The sequence below is a fragment of the Anas acuta genome, chromosome 9 (assembly GCF_963932015.1).
Source record: "Anas acuta chromosome 9, bAnaAcu1.1, whole genome shotgun sequence".
NCBI lineage: Eukaryota > Metazoa > Chordata > Aves > Anseriformes > Anatidae > Anas > Anas acuta.
The window spans coordinates 17883261-17903836 of record NC_088987.1 but is presented as its reverse complement, the minus strand read 5'-3'; the positions used below and the strand labels follow the sequence as shown (position 1 = coordinate 17903836).

The 20576-nt window shown below is 42.2% G+C and overlaps 1 protein-coding gene across 1 annotated transcript in view; it reads right to left on the bottom strand.

Moving 5' to 3' along the window:
• The window catches only part of OTOS (otospiralin), a 475301-nt gene that overhangs the window by 270952 nt on the left and 183773 nt on the right, over positions 1-20576 (bottom strand). The window lies entirely within an intron of this gene.

Genomic DNA, 20576 nt, shown 5'->3' with positions numbered 1-20576 from the left:
CGAGGACTTCAGAGATACTATCCTTCAGAGAAACTGATAGCATTAAGGGCAAAAGGTTAGGTATGCAAGTCTTACATATTAAAGGATAATTAATCTTGCACGTACTGCCATCACTGCTATGTCTTCAGACATTAGATCCAGTTCTGCTTCCAAGAGAGTGCAATTTATTGTTTTAAATAGCACTTGGGAAAAGAGAAGCATCTCTCTTCCTTCCTACCCACTCCCCCCACTCCAAATCTACTGGAAGCTAATTTTGGAGTAAACAAAAACTGAACAAAATTTGTCAGCCAGCCCACACAGAGTCACATTATACTCTAAGAAAGCCTGTCTTATGGTGGAAGAACAGACATTAAGTCTTCAAGCTAGCATTCAAAGAGAAGGTCCCAACTTGAAAGATGCTCCCTTAGAATAAAACACTGCCCCTGGTGTGCCAAAGCCAAATGCTACCTTTCTGAAGCGTACCTGCCTATTAAACACGTTAAAAAAAAAAAAAAAAAAAAGAAAGAGAGAGATAAATTAGTATAGCAATTAATGATTTTCAAAGGAAAAGGGCTCCTTGTTAGCCAGCTCTTTTAAACTTGCTCCCCAGAACTCCTTACTTGAGGCAGCCATTCCATCCGGAGCTGGGGAAGTGCTTGTGAGAGAAAGCAGCGGCACAAATACTGGCTGGCAGATGATCATGCTCTCCCTCCACTATCCCTTCGCCTCCCACATCCCCCAAAGCATCTGATCCTAAGCTACTCAATGACATCCTCCAAAGCAGTTCTGCTACTGATATTCTCTCTGTAGTAACTTTTCCCTTGTCTGCTGCAGCTACTAATGTTACATTACTCTGCAGCTACTGGTATCTAAGAAATTGAGTCCTGCCTCACTGTTTGCTCTGATGATTTCCCATGACAGCAAATGCTCCACGTTGTTTATCTGTCATGATAAACGTTTCCCAAACATCTTCTGAGCGTGCTGCTTCTCGTCAGCATCAGCAAGCACTCCCTTATTCCTGTACTGTCAGACAAATAGAGAGAATAGGAGCACCGCACTCCTGATGTGCTTGCTGTTATGCATTCTCTTACTCAGCTGGTACGAAAGAGAAGTAAACCACCAAGGGAAAATGGGAATCCAGGAGATGCTTGTAGAAACAGCCAATTTAAGACGATCAGTCTTGCAATCCTGGGGCTTCCACTTAAAACAAATGGAATTACCAGCATTGCAAACAGCAGTTAGGCTAATCAAGAGTTAAATGATAAATAATCCAACAGGGTAAGATCAACCATTCTTCAAGTCATCCCAGAGTTTACATGTAGATAGAGGCACAGTCTAGAGAAAAACTGGGTGAGAAATCCATTCTCTTGGGTCACGGAATAAGGTCAGAAGTGTGTAGGGGGTGGGGGGAGACCAGGGACCTCAATTGTAAGCCATGGTTTCAGCAGTTTTAGACCATCTGAAACAATACAGTGGGTATTAGGTGCAGAAGGGAATACACATGGACATAAGCATAGGCGTCCATCACAGAACCCAACGTCACAGAGGTACGTGAGCTCACAGCCCAAAATTTAGCAACAAAAGAAAGAAAATTGTCTTAACTGTCCCGCATCACTCCATGCACACCGTCAGTGGCCCTAATCAGCCTTGGTGGGTTGTCGTAGCAAGATCACATTCTATAGAGCACAAGTAGCTTAGAAATGACAGCTTGGATCAAAAATCATCCCTTCAACATAGAACTCACTCTACGTCTATTACTGCTGGCAGAGAGCAAAGTCACGGTGCTCTTCCTGCCCAGGCTCAGTTCCTGCAGCACAAGCATACAGTCCTGCAGCTGTCAGAGATGATGGAGACAGGTTCAGCTTACTCTAGCTCAGGTCTTACCCATGTTTAGAAAACAAAAGGCAAATCAACCCCACTGTAAATTCTTGCTATGTAAGAAAGGTTAAATGCGTGTTGCAGACTAAGTTTCTGAAGGCATAAGTGGGCTCTCCTCTTTCTATCCAGACAGTAACTTTCACAAAAACTTGCAGGAAGCTAATTAGCTTGAAGACCTTTGCCTCTCTGCCCCATTTGATTGATACCATCCAACAGTTCAAAATTACTAGGGAGATGAACAGACACACACAGCAGAGAAACATAAATCTGTTTCCATAGTGAAGTGCATTAAAAATAGAAAGAACATGACACTAATGTTTCTTTTCAGATATTGCCACAGGGATTCTTCAAGGCACTGTGTCCAGAAGCTCTAATCACTAGTGAAAGCTGCCTATTTAAAAAGCTGTAGTAGGAGCCTTCATAGTTCTTATGCTGCAGAAATTAATTGGACCAAACTCCTCTGCATATTCAGGACAGTTGAGATGGGAAAATTTTCCCATTGGTGCTTGAAGATTAAACATAGCTTAATTTACAGCTACAATATCATATGTGAATGGTTTGTTTGCATGTATTGTTACAGTATAGCCTGACAAACTGAATGATTGGACTAGCTGTAATTTGTGCCGTACAGATTTGATATCCTGGTGAAAGGTAATGCCTTCATATTCAGCTTTACTGCTTCTTTACAAGACTTTATTGAAAGTTGGACAACAGAATGCTGCTTAGAGAAACCCTATTCGTGAAGACAAGTGTTAGTTTCACATTGCCAAGAGACTTCTGTATACGTACACGTTAATTTACTACATCAGGATCTGTATGCAGCATGGCTGAATTAGGAGCTACCCCTTTGGCAAACACAGGGCACCCACTCCGAGGTACCATGCAATACATTGCAATGCATCAGCCATCTACCGGGGAGAAAATAAAAGCCTCATGACTCAGGAATCCTCTGTATATTCAGAACAAGCACTGACTTCTCCAATCATAATGCCAAATATCTACAGCGATGGCAGAGACAGCCAAGTTCTACAGAGGAGCTGGTGTCTATCCAGAAGGTGATTATAAGATTGTAAGGAGCAGAAAGGAACACTCCATGAAGTGCAAAGACCTAATTCCTGCCCGTGGTCTTGAAAGCCTCCACCCCACCTTGGCTATGCTGTAGTCTGTGGACTGATCTGAAAAACCCTAAAAAAAATATCTAGGGTTATTTTTACCTTCCTGCCCCCAGCAAAGGCAGTCATATTTGTCTGTAAAAGTGAGCCTGATGCTTTGGCTCATGGCTGTTAGACAGAATAAAAATTCTACTGCTTCTTTACTTGTATGTAGGAGTCCAGAAAAAAAAGATGGAATACTTCAGCTGAAGGGCCCAGGCAGAAAAAAGCAGCAGAGCCTCAGAAGAGCCACTTCAGGTTGGCTACAGAAATCAGTTGAGAAGCTACAGGACTGATAAGCTCAGTGTGCTCAACAAGCAGAATCACTTCTGGAAGAGGGCACCCTCTGCTTCAGTTTTATTCTTCTAACCTGAGGCATTTTGGTAACATGTGGGAGACACACTGGCCATCACTACGGCAGAAGTAATCTAAAGTTTCACGTACCTGAAGTGGGCTTTCACCTACTTTCAATAAAACAGTAATTTGTCTGGCTGCTAGTTGACAAAGCACTGAATGTATTGAGTATTTGAACAGAAAGCAACAATACATCTTTTTAGCTTAGTCAACATACATAGTGGGAGAAAGGTGGAAGTCTTCCTGCATCACCTCAACAATGATATCTTTTTTTTCAGGCTCACCTTCTTAAAGCAAACACCCTGCATGCTTCTCTGACAGTCAGATAACCTGGCTTCATTAAAATCCTCACCAGCCTCTGAATTAGCTAAATATCATTAGCTGAAAAATTGATTTATAAATAAACACGTGGTTTCTATGAGGGGCTTTTCCTAAGGAAGAGCAATGCAAAGAAAGCACATTCGAAAGACTTTCTAAGCCGTAATCTATACTTAGTACTTAAAGACCAAGCTCCCCAGGCAGTTTTTAAGGGCTTGCATCTTTTTTAGGAAGACGGAAAGTTGTAGCTGTAACAGCACTTGTGCTCGTGCCAGGCATTCTGCTCTTGTCATTTCATGGCCCACGTTACTACGGGAGTATTAATGTACCAGCTAACATGGACTTTGATTTCAGAAAAACTACATTCTTACCACTTTTCACAACTACCAACATCTTTCACCAACACTAACAGATCTCATTTCAGCTCACTGAAGAACAGCCAGTAAAGGGGATATGCTAGCAGCAAACCAGTGGAAGCAACGTACTTGTACTGCATGGATGCTGTTCCCTAGACTCAGACAAGAGAGTTTGCTAAAAAGACCTAATTTATCAGCATCCTTCACTTGGGTCATGTGCTTTTATAGAATCAAATCTCATGAACAGGATGGACAGTTGCTGCCCAGCTAGTGACAGAAGTGAGTGTTCATCAGCTAGTGACAGAAGTGAGTGTTCATCGCAAGTGTCCTTGCAAAGATGCCTTCAGCTGGATCAGACAAGACTCCTCAAAGAATTGTGGATTATTCTGGCATGCCTTTGTGACCACGACCCATTTCTATTGATTACCTTATATTATGTATAAAATGTATCTTAACCATCTTAATCGGCTGCTCTACATGACCGCTCCTACTGACCAGCTTTGCCGGAATATTTAAATTTGTCTGCACACAGCTTGGTCAGCTCCTTTGTCTACAGCAGATGCCACTGGGGGAACCACCAGAAGCTCCGAGCTTCCCTGCTCAGGGAGTGAACCAGCACATCCCAACAACATCTACTGGTTGGCCTGTGCACAGCAGAAGCCACTTGAGAGCATCTCGGGTCTTGTCTGGAAGTCCTGCCCGTGAAGTTCCTGTCTGCTGCTTTCCACGTGGCTGGCTAGGAGCTCAGTCAACCACCTTGTCTGCAGGCAATCAGGCACGCCCTCTATGCAGGGATTAGCTTCAGAGCTCCTGGACCTAGCAGGAAATTAATCATTAAGCATGCTGGGTATCAACACAGGCACAATCCTGATATTCAGTTATATCAGAACTGCATATACAGGGTAAACTTGAGTTTTATCGATATACCACAACTGTAACCTACTTAAAATGCTCCATAGATTTTCACCACAGTACCCACAAAGTAGCACGTGGTAATCCTTCTGACACAAGTCACACACCAATCCTAGGGCACACATGCTGACCTTGCAAGGCATCCTCCTGATCCCCATTGTTTGTGCGTCTGGAAACAGGAGCACAACAAATAAAAGGTTTGGAATTTTGCAGCCATTAGACCTAGAAGCAGGCGCGCTGTTGGGCACCTGGCTCCCCCTCCTTGCTGTGACTTGAGCTGCCCAAGCACCTTTACAAACCTCTTTCTCACATCCCAAACCATAAAAGTGTTGAACCAGAAAACTAAGCTTTTCTGACAAAGATAGTTGTTCTGAATCTCCTATGGGAGTAATGAGCCTCTTCTTTTATGAAGGGACAAGTCAGCTGAAAGAAGCAATAAAAGAACTGATGCCATTTACTAAGATGGATTGCTATTACTCGAGCTGTCCATCCAGACATATTTGTCCAGAGCATATTTTTAGTACTAGAAGCAATGTAGTTACAGATCACAGAACAGCCAAACTGCCAGAAAACATGGACTGACTTATCTTCATCAAAATAAATCACAACAGGTTTTGGGACTCCCATAACTCAGAAGCCAAGGGTGACCTTGAGGCAGAAGTTGATTAAAGCTGTCACACAAAGCCCAGTGTTATACTTTACAGCTAATGATGCCAAGCTACCAACTGAACCATGCCTGCCTGTGTCTGCATGGTAGTTCATGGCTGCTCCTAAATAATAACCGATACAAGCAAAGTCTGCAGCAGCCTGACCTGCTCCCTAGATGACAACCCCTTCACATGAGGCTGTTGAACTAGTACTGTTGCAAGTACCTCCAACAGAAATAGAAATGAAAACAAAAGCAATGGCCAAAATAAAAACAAAATAAATCAAACAACAACAAAAAAATCCCATTGCAGTTTGCTTTCTCCTCCCACTAGCGTACATGACTATGTGCACCAGAAAACACACCCAGCTATTAGGTGAAAAAGATCATATATCAAAAAATGGATCCTCTCCTGGGGCAGGCATCAACATTACTTGGATTCCAGCAGAACACTACTGCTTACATTGGCAAAGCACCTTCAGCTTGCAGGATGTAAAGCAAAGGGTTTTGTTCCCTTAGGAGGCCCATGCCACCACACTGCCCCAAGCCTGCAGCACCTTGACCACTTGTGGCCGCGAGGGACAGCAGCAACCCAAAGGAAGCAGCATGGCTCAGAAATCTTCACTGCAGCATGGTTCAAAAAATGGTTCATACAGAAGAAGAAGACTTGGAAGAATTTCCATAGTGTGTTCTGATTATATAGTTAATGTTAACAGTGGTACACCAGCTCCAGGGACCCTGTTCAGATGCCAAAAACTTGTAAGATGGAAAAGCATGAGAAGGCCCTGAGCTTCAGGAGGGGGGAGCTCAGTCCCATACCTCAGAGCCTGATAACCCCACGCTGCTCACTGCAGAGGTGGTGGCACAACATCCATCTCTTGGAGGACACCTACACAGAAGGCACTCGGAAGCTGAAAGCCCAGGTCCTTTTCACCCAAGAAGGTGCAGAGGTTTTCTGGATAAATATGCCTGTGTTTCTCCAGAAATAAGATATATTTAGATACAGGACTTTGACAGTGCTTCATTTTTCAATTAAAACCTGTTAAAGCAGCACATCCCCATTGTAGGCTGGGTTACTCTTTCATCAGAGTTTTCCTTGTGACCACCAAGTTCCATTCATGCATATTCCTGGACTTTATACCATACAGAAAGTTTCTGATGTTGGCCTTCCCAAAGGCAACTATTTTTGCTGTTTGGATTAAAACAGCTCAGTCATGCTCATGAAAGCCCAGCCTTGACAGCAGAAAGGATTTCATCTTCGTCACAGAAGAGGGTTTTGTTGTGTGTTTTTTTTTTTTTTTTGAACAAACTGGGATAAGGATTTAAAAAAATATGTAAGAGCCTCAGTGTATCAGAAGATTCTCACTGAAGACACATGCTGAAAACAGCACAAGAAAGAATTGGGTATGATCCAGAAACAGTAGAATAAAAAATGATATTCTACTCCCTGTACTGTTTTATTCCTGGTGGTTTAGTGCTCAAAAGATCTTTTTTTTTTTTTCTTCTCATTTTCAATAAGGCTGTACAAAGTTCAAGATCTTATGAGGCAAACAAAGACTCGATCAAAGAGACAAAGATAGCTAGATTCATCCCACCCAACCAAGACACCCAATCCCAACCATAATTGCCTGAACTTCCTAAGGAGAGAAAAATAAGACAGGCTTCTCTGAGTGGCAATCTGGCAATCCATATTTTCAGTGATTCTCTACCTCAAGTCTCCTCGGGCCCCACAGGCAAGTAGGTTTTTTATTTAGGCATTTCAGCTTGCGCTGGGAGAGAAAAATGTCAGAGCACTGGCTCTGACTACCCTGCAGTGGCATCCTGCCTGCTTCTGAAATTCCCCCAAACACTTGAAAGGCAGGAGGGGAAAAAATAAAATAGTTGAAATAAAGACACTGGATAGAGGCTAGAAGAGAGAGATGAAACCCAAGGGCCATTTCCTTATTCACTGCAAACCAGTGCAGCAAGATCACAGCACTGCAATCAACACTTCCTTGCATCTTACATAAAAATATTTAAGAAATATTCTTATACCACTACAGTAAGAAAGCACATAGCTCAAGTTCTGACAAGAGAGCACAGAAGCTACCACCAAGCCCCCCCAATTATTCTAACCTTGCACTTCGTAATTTATATATTCAGAGTCCCACAACCAGACACCACCTACAGAAAATCCAGTCGCTGCAGCCAATTTTGACTTTCCACCATGCTGAAGTCTGACATTTACACAGTGTTTGAGTAGGATGCCTGTGACTGCCACCAGTGAATACCACTTTTTCACTTTAACAGCGGCAGTAATTTATCTGAGCTTGGATCAGTAGGAATGAAGAAAGAAGACACAGGCTTCTTTACCTTCCCGCTTGCTCTCGGACAACAGCCTGACCTGTTAAAAAGATAAGCTACGGGAGGAATAGGATGTGTATTTAACCCCAGGGGTATTTCCTAAATTGCTCACAGCAAACAGCTCAGCTTGCTCTGCTCATGAACTCTGACAGAGCGCCATGACAGAAATGCAGAAGTTATTCAAAACTACCTTGCTGCTGTTCCTGGAGTCAAACAAGGTCTAAGTGCAAACTTTTTCAACTATACACTCATCGATTTATCTATATTATGTCTAGTGAAAATGGTTGTATCTCCCTCTTATTATTAGCCCTCTCCAACATCCGTAACGCTAATGATGTCAGCAGGCTACTCCCCTATGCCATGTAGAGTTTGTTATGGCACTGTTTACACACGAAGCACTACAAGACAGCCAGACGATAACAGAGCACTAGCAGCTGCCTCCTAAGTTGAGGAGCTTTTCTTAACAAGCTTTTCTCTGTTGTCAACAAGCTCATCCTCAGGAAACAATGTAATATTGTAGCAAAACAATAATAAGCTCATATAACAATGTTAAGTAATCTATTTATAATTATACTTGTTTTTAAAACATACATTAGTTCACCCATTTTCTCTCGAACACAAAGATTCACACGTGCACATGGGGCAGCCAGCACCCAGGTGTGTTTACCAACAGTGCCTTGAGACAGCACAGAGGACCAGATATATCAAGTCCTTGTCAGATCTCCTGTGTCCTTCAAAGCCTACTGAGGATGCATTGTTTTTGGATGTGCCTTCCGCACCCTTTAAAACTGATTTTTATAACAGTGGTTGCAGTATTTTCTTCTCTCAAATCTGTTTAACCTTTATGGTTCTGTAGGATTTGCACGATGCCCTTTAACTCCTTATCTTGCCTTTGCCCTGGTGTAGGCTGCTCCTTGTGTAGGCTGCCCCTTGTTTTCCTGAGAAGCTGCAGGTGGACGTGCCAGGATCCTGAAAACCTGCTAATGAACAATCAACACCTAACACTGATATCCCTTCTTTCTGGCCTTCTTTCTTTCCCTTCCGCATCTAAACCTGCCCATTTGTACCAGTCTTATCTTCCTTTTTATGTTAGCTTCCTGCAGATCAGCTACAGGCAAGGTGAAGAAGCTGGTTTCCCCCATCGACATGTCTGCACCCTACCTGGATAAATAGATGTATACATACATACACCAAAAAATAAATGGTCTACCAGATTCCTTGTCCTTCCACCAGTATGAAAGTTTTACTCAGTGCTGTACTTCTGTGCAAATATTTTCCAAGTTTAACTGATGGCAGTGTGTAGGTAAATACTTTAACAATTCTGCTCTGTACTACCACCTGTCCTGTATCAAAGCAGAACAGCAGCAGTCATCTTCCAGTTAACCAACGCAGCGTGTAATTGCCTTGCTGTTGGAATGACCTGACAAAACACATTCAAAATAAAGTTTGATTTGATGACTTAACCTTTTTCTTTACTAAAAGCCATCAGTTCTCATTCTCTTCTTGTCCAACATGAATAATAGAGCTCTGCCTTCTTCAAAGCATCCCTACCCATACCTGACCTACTGTGAATACGAGTTAATTTACTTTCATTTATTGATTGAAGATAGCACATTGTTTCCTGTCTTTTTTTTTTTCAGACCACTTAATTTTTGGAAAGCAAACTTAAATACACTGTATTTGGCATAGTTCTAAACAAGAAGGGACTACATCCCTGGAGAAAAAGCATGTGGACTTTGCCAAATACAGAATGAGACTGCCAAGACAATTTTCCTCTCAGTAAGCACCCACAGAAATTGCCACTCCTCTCCTCCTCCTTAGCCCTATGGGAGCACACTCACAGCCAATACATATTTTTTAAAAGAGCATTCTTGAATGCAATATCACAGGACTTGAGAGACAAATCTGTCAATTACTTCTCTGCCACTCAGGCTTGTTGCCAACAGACTCCCTCTGTCTCAACACCTTATGTGAGACTGTATCCGCATCCTACTGTATCCTGATCCCTCCTAACCAGCCTCTCATTCTGGCCCATGCTACTTCATGTTGTCACTGCTTTGAATTAGCTGTCCTCAGCTTCAAAAATCTCTGCCCTCCTCCCCTCCAATGTTTCTGATATGCTTATGGGAGAAAGTAATCTCAAGCGTCCTGGAAAAGTTGCCCATATCCAGATTCTCGAGGTTGATTTACACAGCTGCTGAACACCCACACCTGGAATTTGAACTAGGAAAGGGAACAGAATAACTCAGTAAAGTCAAGGGCTAATAAAAAATCTGGGAGTCCAAAATCAAACTTGTTTTTTCTCTGACTCAGCACTCACATTATACAAATGATGAAACATCTTCCCAAGGGATATCAGAAAGAAGTTCGTAGTTAGAAAGGAGCAACACATTGAAGCTTTGAGTATTGCAGAGTCCTTAAGAGAACCAGCAGTCTTAACTTCAAAGCAGCAGTTGAAAGTAGGCTTGGGAAGGAGAAGGTCATAAAAAAAAAAAAAAAAAAGTGTAAGAAAATTATGAATAGCTGCTCCTTTATTGTTGGTTGTGCATGTAGCTGATATAGTATCGGATTAAAGAAGTCTCTACTATTATCATATTTCCTCCCAAGTCTCTATCTCTGCTTCATTTGCCTTTCTACTGCATTCCATCCAAAACAGGGTAGTATCTTAGGAAGCTGTGTGTATATTCTGTGATAGGAAATCAATGTCCCAGGAAAGCTCCCGATTTTCTGCAGGTGTGGGGAGGTGGCAAGTAAAAGGTATCACAAGGCTAGTAAGAGTTGGGCTCTTGCAGTGCACAAACTGCACAAAATACCCGTGTGGTTATGCTTTAAACTGCTTTTATAGTGAGCTAAACTTAGCCAGTGGAAAAACTACCCAGTGAATAAGTGAACTACACCCAGAAGTATCTGCATCCAGCACCAAGTTATACAAATTACTAAGAGCAGTTTGTGTTATCCACACCCTGCCCAAGCCACACAAGCACATACAGTAAACAACAATCAGCCAATACATACCCTGTTGAAAATTCAAGAAGCATTTGGAAAACACAAGGATCTCAACACAGGAGAAAGGTACTGATACAGGTTGTATTTTTCTCATCTGCATGTGCCCAATACCTTATTTGAACTTACATTATTTTTGAGTACTCGCTTTCTTTATTGCTTCGGTAATTACAGCAACACTGTGCAGCCTGCATTTGTGCATGTTTTATAGAGTATGACAAAAGCTAACAAAGGCTTTGTGCTGATTACAGAGGCTTCGACCTCCAGCCTCCATCTCTGCTGTGGCATCCGAGGCTCAGTCAGGACTGCTCTCAGGCCCCGTCTCCAATACACATCAGCTTCAGGCTCTTCGTAAGAAAAGGCAGTCCCTTAACAGATAGCTTCTGTTCTTCATAACAAAGGTCATCCCATGCTTTGGAAATCGTGACAAGTATTTTAGCCTCCTGCAATGTCTTAATTTTAAGGTGATAAATCAACCTATCTTTCTGATCAGCTTTTTTTTTTTTTAAAAAAAAAAAAAAAAAAAAAAAAAAAACTAGGAGTATCTCACGGGGGAATAATAACTATTCCCAAAGATGTAATCCATTAAATCCCAAGCCAAATACACACCTGAGCCACGCCACCCAACACTTTGCATCAGGCTGACCACTCTGGTGGCTTTTTCAAATGGTATCTGCTGTATTTCACACTTACTCCCTGCTGGGGCTTGTTCTTGTGCCCTTGATCTCCCCTGCAGAACTGGGCTGAAGCTCTGCTGGGGCTGGAATTAACGCTGGCCAGAATGAGCCAGCCCAGGGAGCAGATGGTTTGGAGCACATCAAACCAACACTGTCAAAGCCGCTGGACGCCAGCCATCCCCAGCCTCATTGTTCTACGATCTGGCAAATAAAAAGCCCACAAGAAAACACTCTAAAAATAAGGGAATTGCAAAGGATGACAGTAAAAGGTAAATTATTGCTTGTACAGGGTAATTTACATACAGAATAAGTTCCCAAAGAGGGACACGGAGCAAAGAACACAATTATGTCTAGAAGATCAGGAGGCTGTTATCTAGAGATGAAGATGGTGGGTGCCTGGAGGAAACAAAGCAGAGGAAAAGGACATGCTCAGAACTGAATAGCCTCTTTTCTTTTCTTGGGTGTTTCATACTTCTGTGAGCCACAAACAGTACATGACAATAAACACAACAGGGTTTCACTGTGAAGAAAAAACTTCTCCGAATGAATAGGGAGAAACCTGCTCAAGATGAACAATTACACAGATTCTGAAGAAAACCACAACAACCCTGTGGTAAAAAAGAGGAGGAGGCATGAGACAAAAGGACAGAAGCACTGGTGCACCCCACTCCTGCTCAGCAATGCCCCTCCTGTCGCCCTACAGAGGATCTGCCAGCCCTCCCTCTGCAACACTTTGCAAATCGGGGTTTAGGAGCAAACCCAGGGCAGACCCTGCCCAACTGCACTGAAAGCACAGCGCTGCTCAGCCCCGCTGCTTCACACGGCTCCGTCCTGCTCCCAGTCAAGAAGAAATTGGCTGCCTTCTCTTCTGGTGTAGCAAGCCATGCTGTCAGTGCTTGGAAACACTGCACTGCTGTCCAAGCGCAGCGAGGGCTGTCCGTTCCCTCAAAAAAGCTGATCTGGGAGTTGGGGATGACCCCAGTACAGGCAAAACCCTCACCAACAGGGCAGCAACCCTCAGAGTTAAAACCTTGTAACCAAAGCTGGGGGCTGGTAGCAGTACCCACCAGCAGCCCCAGGCACGGTGAGCATCCAGAGAGCCCAGTCAGGAACAAAAGGAACCAAAGGCAACTACAGCACGGGTCCAGCATCCACCAGAAGTCAGGGGGAAAGAAATGGCTGGACATAAGCTCACCTCCACCATAGCTGGGGCAGAGAGGGAAGGGCCAGCAGGGCTGGCAGCACTGTCTTTCCTCCCTCCTACGGACCCACAACAGACACTGGGAAATGGGGCTCCAGTGGGGCACGGACGGGGAGGTCCCCATTCAGCGCCTGTCGGGGCATTCAAAGCCCTGGCAGTCAATGTTTGTAAGGAATCCATGAGGGGGAAAAGCCAGCAACAAAACTCACTGAGGGAACGGAGGCCAAGGGATCAGAGCTCCCCTGTGATCCACCAGTCTAATATGCTGGATGGGAAGACAGTGCCAAGGATAAACCATCAAAAGAGCTTCATCCTAGCACCTCAGCACCAACCAGTGTGAGATCCAGACACCACAGCAATCACTTCTGAATAAAACCCTGGCGAAACATACCATCTGGATTATGCAAGTCACTGTTCTTGCAAGAATGAGCTCTCTGCATTAAAGAATTTAAGCATTCTTCCCAGCTCTGCCTAAAAAAACAAGGATTTGCCTGCAGCAGAACTACACACACCACAACCCAACAATGGGGAAGCATGCACAAAAAAGACAGATGGGATGTTCAGGGCACCAATCCTGTCTCCCTGATGGCACAGTGGACTTCAAAATTCACAGCACCCTCTCCATCTGTGAAGCCAGAAGGTACCTTCTGCTATTCCACAGCCTCAAAGTCCCTTCCTTTTGTCTGTTTAAAAGATCTCTTCAAACCCAAACTGTTGGCTGGCCATGACTCTGGAACAATAGGCTTTCCTATTGAGACTCAAAATAAAATTTGGATTTCAAAGTACTCTCCTAAACTCATGAGAATCATCTGTCATAAATCAGCTGGAGCTAATTTAACACTTCAAGGCATTTCTGTAGGCAGAACACTTAGTGCTGAAGGAACACCAGCAGTTAATACAGATCATCCCCTTCCAGTACATGAACAGTGTTGAGGATCTACTGGCCTACAAGAGGGAAAGCTTCCCTCTTTCCCTAAGGGGAACAAAGAGACAACTTGCGTGCAACTCAGATGGTGAGAATCCCACACTATACTTGTGATGCCAGTCTTGCACGATGTATTTCAAAGTGGGATTGCTACCCAGGCAAGAAATTCACTAGCTCTTGGGTAACTGCTTTTCCCAAAGTTATCCAGTTCTTATAAAAAGGTTCGTTAATGTATTACGCAGAGATAAAGCAGAGTCAGAGGTATTTGGTATGGAGGAATTTAACTACAGAGATTTCCGTCAGTTAAATATGCAATCAATCCTGCTTAGAGGATTGATTGCATATTTGTATCTGGCATTATCAATAAATCTCATTCCATTTCTCCTCCTTAATTGCACTGTATTAACAAGATTAGGAGAGCCTTACAAAACAAAAATAGCAGATGATTTTGAAAACAAAATCAGCAGCCTGAGGCCCTGTGGCATATTGCTGAGAGAAAGCAGGTGGTCACAGGTGTCTCAGCCTCAGAAGGTAATGACTATCTATACACTGCGCTATAGGGCTTTGTTGCACTTTGATGAAGTGCTCTGTCTAAAAGCTGGCACGACACATTTGTTTTCAGAGCAATTAAAATCAACAGCAGGTCCAAGAACACCTTTCTTATGAAAGACCTCAGCAAGACAATAATTTACAGACCTATTGTATAAATGTAAGGATTTAGTCCTTTGGGCTGAAACCTTGTTATTTTTCATCTCATCCCATTTAGATTTATTTTTTTCTGTAACAAATAGAGGTGTAAAACTGAGTATCACTATTCAGTTACATCTAAAAAGCTGCATATTGCATAGTAACAAGGTACCACATTGTCCTGTGAGCTGTGCTTGCACAGTTACCAATTTTTACTGAGCCACATGAGTACAGTGAGTGATTCATTAAATGGTATCAGAGCTAAGGTGAAGTTAAGCCTCATCTGAGGGCACAAAGATATACTGAGATAACCATGTTCCACAGAGAGGATTTCCAAAAATTCAAGTATCACACCTATGAAACCTACTCATCATCAATGAAATTCTTCACTTAGAAAACAATTCCACATGAAAAATTATCCACGTGATTTGTCAAATTCTCTACGAACCATTTTCTTTGTTAGTTAGACATTTTTCTAGAATCCAGGGAAACGTTACGTCTGCCCCCCATCGATCTTGCTGCTATTTTTGTGCAGCAGCAGAACTTTTTCTAGTGCTGCACTACCTCATCCATACTTCCTAGTAAAGTGTTTAACAAACAAACAAACCCAAACCCTTAATCCTTACAGGCTTATCATTTACCTGTTTTCAACAGAATGTTCTCTTTAGGTTCCCTTGTTGGAGCAAATGGAAGGGCCTTCCTCATGCTCTTTGAAAACTCCAGTGGTAACACCCAGTCAGCAGCATTCAGCTCCCAGAAGACGGGCAGCCCCGGAACATGGTGTTTTACCAGATTTTCCTGCAGATACTTACTTCTTTACAATACCCCCAGGGTGCTATAAATCGATGTTAAAACAACTCATTCTTTTTTTGAAAGAACAGACCTTAACTTTAAGGTTGGGTCGCAGCTCTGAAGAGCCTTTGTGGCTTCTTGCCTTTCCCCCCATGTGGCTACCCCTTTTCTCTCTTTTCCTACATCTGCACTTTAGTCCTCTTCACTAATATGAAAAAATAGGAAAAAATTACCATTTTATCTTGACTGTTTGCATTTGCTGTTCTAAACTGCTGCTGAGAAGAGGCAGAGGTGCAAATATGAGTGTGCCCCCCACTGTACCAGGAAGAAATAATCAAGCTCTTCCTAGGCCGAGAGAAATAACTACAAGAAGAAATCAATTGAATTTCTTTAAACTCAGTCTCCACCTCCCCTAGAACAGAGATATCTGAACAAACCATTTAGAGGAGGAGTACGCAAGCGTTACCCCAAACTGGGAATAAAATCTCTCCAACTATAGTCCTCAATAAGCGTGGGAAGCATTTCTGTGCTGTGCACCTAACACAGTGCTCTGCTGCTGCCTGCCAGTGAGGCCCCCTCCCACCTCCCTGCAGAGCCCTGAGCTTTGTTCCCTTCTGCATATAAATCCCTGCCCCTGCCTTGCCTCAGCCCTGTTTGTTCCCCACCCTTGAAAAGGGAGCTGCCTTTGATTTCTTTGCAATCCTTGAGGTTAAAGCTTGCACACCACGGTGTTTTACCAGCAGCACAAGCTAACAAGCTGCCCCTCCAGGCTCCATGCCCAGCGCTCCTCTGCCCATCCTGGGGGCACCTGGGCCTGCCCTATGTTTCAGAGTTGCTTCATCTCCCTGCAGTCACCTAAGGACTTGGTAAAGTGAGTGACACCGAGCGTCACCCGCACTCTGTACAGCTTTGAGGCTGGACCTGCAGAAGCTGGAAGCCTGGAACATTCCTCCTGCTGAATAAAATGCTGGTATTAATACTGCAGCCCATGCAGAGCACACAACAGGGGATTTAATCACCTTATGAGGCAGATAGGCATCGCCTCTCCCAAGCCTTTTCCCACAACGGACCCTTCATACTAAAAAATAACCCCTCCAGTGCCTCTGGAGGCTGCAGAAAGCCTCCCAGGCAAAGAGGGAGGAAAGCCCCATCCTGGAAAGAATGTCCAGTGCTCCAAGAATGCAGTTGGCGAAGTCCAGACTCAGCAACAGTAGCATTTTCTTTTATTCTGTATTTATTCCAAGTCTATAGATAAAGATCAAATAGGTATTTACTACCGTTTCCCCTTCTCTGGAAGAGTAATTGGAAATGCCTTTCATAAACAGCTTGAAAAGCCATCTAATTCTGCTAAAATATCCTTTTTACTTTAACTTCCACCTAAATTTATTCCATAGCCTCTTGTAGAAGTTTCTTCCACTCCACTTCAAAGAGTGTACTCTAGATTTTTAACCACTGGTAACTACATTTCCTTCTTTCTTCAAGATCAACAAAGGTTACCTGAACAAAAGGTAGGATTTCAACAAGCACTGGAAACTTTATGTGCCCACTGTACTAAAAGAAAGATTCATAGCTTCTCCAGTGCACGTTCAATGCCATCGATCTCTCTGTAAAGAAGTTTATATCATTTAAGAAGCACAGTATCAGTTATTTTGCAGAACTGCCAAAAATACACTTGTTTCAATGAAGAAAATTCATCAAGACAGGTCCATTTCCTCCATTCCTCCAGTCCCTTTAGCAGCTTCTCTTTTGTAAAACTGAGACTGGAGACCTTTATTCTGCAAAGTGTTTTGTCCTATGCTGAATTTCCACTGAAATTAATGCGCTTCATTAAATCAGGCCTCTGTGGTTAGTGATTCACCGAGAGGAAAAAATGGACAAGAGAGTTATTTTTCAGATTTGGGCAAACATTTGGAACATATTTCAATGAAAAAGAAGCCTTGCAGACCAAGATTTATATTAAAAGCATTATCACTAGCATGAAATAAAACAGAAAGCCTTTAAATCGGGTTTCAGCTGAACTTCAGGCCATAAGAAAGTACTTCTCCCTTCGTTCAATTCACATACAGCAATAAAAGAGCTGTAGCACAGATATTTTACTTAGCCCAGTGGACAAGGCAGGGGAGGTCAGGCAGTGACACAAGTGTGTCTTCATTGCATTTGACTGAAGCTCAATAAACTTGTGTCGCTGCAAGTGTCGAAGGCAGGGATGCTGCTAACAGCTTCATGCAGGCAGAGCGCTCAGTGAGATGAAAGGCAGCTGCCAGCTTGCAGGCACAGGACTACAGCATCAGAAACAGCAAATGGAGACAATTTATTGATTAATGCTTGTCATCCCAGGGGGTTGTGAGAACCTGGTAGCTCATAAGAATTACATTAACAGAAAGAGGGAACCTTCTCCTCTCCTCCCCTGCTCCCATCCAGATTATAATATATGAAATGAATTGAATACTCTGAGGAAGCTTTCAATTATTTTTTGGCTTGGAAGCAATTTTAAATTTCAACACAATGAAATGTGCACGAATTGATCAAGAACATTTAAATGAGTTCAACAAGAGAGTCAGCTGGTATAAAATGATTTGCTTGGGAATGGCATCTGCCCCTAGCCTTCAATAGCCATGTCCCTCTCTCCACCCGTGTACACTCATCCACCTATGGTCTTGCTTTAAATACCAGATTATCACCTATCAGAAAATCCATAATCTGTTAAAATGAAGTTGCATACACCTGACCTATCGCCATCTCTCATTTCCAGACATTCCCTAGTTTCCCTGCAAAGGCAGCTAATACTGAACATCAAAGCAACACATTCTTGATGTTTTGAAAACTGAAAAGCTGTTCTTGAACACTTGTACAGATGCTTTAAATTAGAAGTGGCTTTCCTTTGTTTTAAGAGGAGGACACTCTTGTTATGATTCCAAGGCAAGGGGAGAGTCAAAATCTCTGAAAACAGATAGCCTCTTTGGGCTACTGGTATTTACTCCATCTATTAACTAAGTACTATAAAGTATTCACCTAATAAAATCAAGATTTCACACAGCAGTATTAAACACATATCAAAAAACTTGCTTCCTATTATCCCTCAGAGCCTCAAACTTGCCCCCAAATCCATAGGAGGACCATACACTAACAGGCAGGTTTGTAACTTACTGTGAAACCCAAAGAAGCTGCAGGGAGTCGAGCATCCCTTCCCATGGCAGCATGGCCAATGGTCGGCAATTTCAACATTAAACATCTCCACATCCCCTGCATCAGACACAGTGCTGTGAGCAGTAAGAGGCCAGTGTATGTGGATTTAGCCCAGAAAAGGAAGAATTACTACAATTTAATGGAATAATACAAACACGTCCAAACATTGACAAATAATCCACTAGTTAGACAAAAATAACTGTAAACTACAGAGAATGATGTTCCTGGAATTCATTTTTACTCTGTTAAAAGTAACGCTGGGCCAATACCTTTCATTTATATCCAGTAGTAAAATCTGCTATGATTTACTGTAATTTTAACCAAAAGCAAGCTGTCACACAGCTTAGTGACATGTCCAACTATCTGAGCTTGAATAAATATGAAAATTTAATCATTCATTTGCTGTGGAAGGATATTAGTTGCGTGTTGAAATGCCTTTCATCAGTACTAACAAAATTAAAAAGTAACATTTTGAAATTAAAGGAAATTCAGATGTGCCATTAAACCAGTTCTCACTCACGGCTCAGATTTTGTGACTGCAGTTTTATCTGATGTGCCTAAAGGGTCCATCCTAATTTCCTTTCCTGTCAGTGAGAGACTTTACTTCAAGGATACTGGATCAGACTGCAAGAGGAGTAGGCTTTGATTTGTTCTTTCGAAAGCTCAGCACAGGGTTGCGCTGGGCCCCATTGTACACGACACTGAACACTTTCATATCCCTAACTCTGTATATTACTTTTATCCTTCACTTCTGGGGCTTTGCAATTGAAGAGCAATGCACAAACAGTAAAGGTATGTTTTCTCTTACCAAGGTAGAATTTACTCATCTTTAATAAAAGAAGATGTTTGAAATTAGACAAAAGGCAAACTACCTTAAAAAGACTTTCAAGTAGCATCTTAGAAGATTTTCTGACTTGTTTAAAACATTGTGGAAAGACAAATCTATCGGTTAAGTCCAACAGAGCTTACAAGACATAAAAGAATACTATTAGTAATGCTTGAGAGAGGAATTGAACAAAGACTGTGCAGACACAGGTAGATCATCCCTCTTTATTTGTTCTGATAGTTCAGACTCTCTCTCAACAGAGAAATAGCTTAATGCCAGTGGAATGCAAACAAACAAAAAAAAAAAGCTCTCATTCTTTTCTATCCCAACAAACATCAGTGATAAAAAATGAAACCAGTGAGTGATGAAGTATTACATGACTTGTAGTTTTTTAGTTTGTTTTGTTTTTTAATCATGCAGTGATATTCTACTTCTTATTCATAAAATCTTTTATGCTGGATAAAGGGTTTATTGTAAAAAACCTTTAAGCCCACCAGCACCCATGTGAACTGGGCATCACAGGCAGCAGAAGAGCTTTGCAGACACTGGCTGTGAACCTTCTTTGCAGCTGGTTCCCCACACTGACCTGGGCAAGCTCCTTTGCCTTTCCCCTTGTGCTGCACTTCTCCCCAGGTAAAAAAGTAAGATTCACTTCCTTTGGAAAGTGCTATCTACAAATGTGTACTAGAACAAAAAAAAAACTTCACCCTTTATCACTTTGTATGTTAAAATTATGTCAGTCCTCAAAACACAATGAAAACTGGACTTCCTTACCTACATGATGCACTCCATTAAACATCACATTCCCAAGATTACATTTTACCTATGCAAGAAGTCACATGGGCTTCACGAAGAATTCTTGCAAAAAGATTTCATAAAGCAACAGTGCACTGCATGATCAGTTCCTTTATGTAAAGTCCCTAAATATGTCTATAAATATTTAATTCAACTGAAAACCTTTCAAATGTTACCTATGCTCATCAGCTTCTCTGCACCACATTTGTTATGCAAGGCACATTTTGCTAAAAACCAAGAATTATTCATAAACATTCACCTGGGATACTATTCATGTATATCAACCTCAAGGACAAGAAACGACGTTTCTTTCATTGATTGGCAAGAGAGACTTCCCATATTGTAAATTCTACATACTGTATCTATGCACATCTGAATTATTTATAGGGGTATATGACATATGTAACACCCCATCTTCGTTACACTTACCCTGACATTACTCCCATCTGTATATAAGGAAGCATCAAAGTAATACAAGAGTCTAAACCATAAAATCATTTCTTAATCTACAGTAACATATAGTTTAACTGGTATGACTTTATATAGC